This window comes from Mya arenaria, chromosome 10 (genome assembly GCF_026914265.1).
Source record: "Mya arenaria isolate MELC-2E11 chromosome 10, ASM2691426v1".
Lineage (NCBI taxonomy): Eukaryota > Metazoa > Mollusca > Bivalvia > Myida > Myidae > Mya > Mya arenaria.
Genome location: NC_069131.1, coordinates 7,522,054 through 7,525,101, shown reverse-complemented (window position 1 = coordinate 7,525,101; position 3,048 = coordinate 7,522,054).

The window sequence follows — 3,048 nt, the reverse complement described above, 5'->3', positions numbered from 1 at the left end:
CGTGCTTGAGCTGTTGAAGGGTAATGATAACGCTATGCAATCGTTGTTTAAAGCTCGGCATAATGACCAATCACGAGACTTGTACAACAAAGTTAAACGTATAAGGGACAGTACTCAGAGAAGCTTGTAGCTTTTCGAACTTTTATGATTATAAAAGGTTTTGATTAACGATCATGTTGAAATATGATTATTGGCCCGTGCCTCACCTAATCCATAGGACATAACTGATTTGTGTTTTTTTTTCATCTTTGTTCTTGAATGGACTAGAAAATATTAACTAAACATGTCGCACAAAACATATCCACACCCACACATTTAAGGTTTTCCAGACAGCAGACAAGTCCCTAACATTATTCAAACATAGATTCATAATATATGTATCGATTTTTGTTTTGTTTTATCCCGTAACAAATACAATACATAATCTCATGTAAATGATATTGCACACAGTTCCAACCGTCAATGTCAAGCTTTGAAACAATACTACAGAAACAAGCTCAGTAGCAAAATGTTTAAACATAAACCCGGTTTAATGGCACTGGGTAAACACCAAAGACATAGAACAAGTCACATTTTGCAAAAAACAACAACACAAAATTGTGATTTTGAAACGCAATTATTTACCTTTCATAACTTAAACACTTGTTTTGATTCCATACATTGGTCATGTGGCTTTTTTAAACCAAAACGGATTGCGTCATTTTTTCTTTCGCCATTCCTTACCGATTTTGAAAATAGTTGTATTTCAGAATACTTATCATTCCTACCAATAGTGATTTCAAAGGAAGCGCATTACAAAAAAAAATAGGCTGAGACAAACATTTATTGCAAACTCAAATTATTCCCTCTCTTGAAGAAATGCCTTATTCCAAACAGTGTCTAAAAATCTGACAGCTAATTAAATGTTACTACACAGCAATAAATAAAACTGTTTAAAAACAACATAAATCAGTTGAGGCAAACATCTTTAAGCTTTCCTCCTTCTGGACAGATTTGTTGACATATCTAAATAGATGCATTATTAATCCCGATTGTTGCATAAGAACATAGCCGAAGTCGGGAAAATGAGCGTTTAGTATGGCTTTTCTAATGGTATTGTATAGTAATATGATAATGAAGTCGACAAAGTATTAAGGTAAGATTCATCAACAATTTGGTAGAGTGTTATGCTTGAAAACTATCAAAATTAATATCTGTTCTAAAAAAAACTTTACATTTGTCCGAAATAAGGCACCTGCCAAATACAGTCAAACAAGCTGTAAATAGTAGATTAGTCTCTCATATCTTAAGCATATGCTATATGTTGCTGAATTATTATATCAAAACAAACTTATTGTGAATGAGTTTTTTCATTAATTTCAATTTCAATTTCAATCTGTAATTTCAATTCAGTTTATTCAATTTGCCAAATGCCACAATATATAAGTATATAAGTATTTTAGTTGCAACAGAAGACTTTAATATATATATATATATTTTGGTTTTGTCTAAATCAATTCCAATGCCAGTTTTTGCACAAATTTGCTAAATACCTTTCACAATAATAATAATAATAATAATAATAATAATAATAATAATAATAATAATAATAATAATTATAATAATAATATTAATAATAATGATAATATTAATAATAATAATAATAATAATAATAATAATAATAATAATAATAATAATAATAATTATAATAATAATATTAATAATAATGATAATATTAATAATAATAATAATAATAATAATAATAATAATTAGAAGGTGATAGAAAATTATAACGAGAAAAGAAAGAAACGACCAAAGTAAATAACCCAAACAATACTGCGTATATAAGCAAAAAGGAAATTTACTGAAAAATATAAGCAAAGTAGGACATGACGATTTCGCCAGTACAACGACAGTTGGACCTAAAAAGACTCGAAACACTATTATAATGTATTAAACTTTTTAACAGATATACGCTGACATACTGCAACACCCATACAGGTTACACTTACAGTAAAATACCGTTATCAACATCACCCCTTGGCCCCAAGAAAACTCGACACAGTTTACCTATCGTGTCTTCGCCTTTTCGCACCAAACAACCGAATATCTGAAATTTAGGGCAGGGTCAGTTGCAAGATGTTGAGATATTGCCATGTAGTCTAAGTACATGTGCAAACATAAAGGCCCATTAACATGACCTTAAATGATAAGAATTCAATATAATTTGTCAGCGTCTAAACTGCAAAAAGTAAAAACTCCGAGTCCTAGCTGTAGTAGTAGTAGTAGTAGTAGTAGTAGTAGTAGTAGTAGTAGTAGTAGTAGTAGTAGTAGTAGTAGTAGTAGTATCATACTTTCGTTATTCTCTTTAAGGTAATATTAGTTGAAATGAAGACATTTTTTTTAAAAAACGGCACTAAAATTCCCAATATCTAGAAAATTCCCAATATCTAGAAAATTCCCAATATCTAGAAAACCAAGACTAACGAGAAATGGTTAACATAGTCAAATCGAACGTGCATCCTTATTTATGAAAATATACATTAACCACCAGGAGATATTTTCCACAAAAAAGAAACACGAAATGTCCACCATCAAAAGCTCAAGTATTTTCGCTTCTAGAAGTAATATATTATACATTCTCTTATTTCCTAACACTTAATAAATTCTAGATCTCAACAGTCTCCGTAGCTTAGTGGTTAAGTCGTCCGCCTACGGAGTGGAAGGTCGTGGGTTTAATGCATGGACGCGTCATACAGAAAGACGTTAAAAGTTGTACAAGTAGCTGCCTTGCCAGGCACACGTTAAAGAACCAAGGGGTCTCTTCGAAAAAGAGCTAGGGTATCGCACCCGGACTTCCTTGTATTCCACCACTGTCTCTTTTGCGTGCTGGCCCTTCAGCCAAAAACAAAGGACCCTGTTATCCATGGCCGCAAGGTCTCGAGAATTACAAACATACATACAATAAATTCATTCGTGTTTGATAAGTCCGTGTTTACTCATAAGCCAACAAATGAAATTGTTTATAATATAAGACAATTTATCAACACATATATAAGGGTCGAGTTA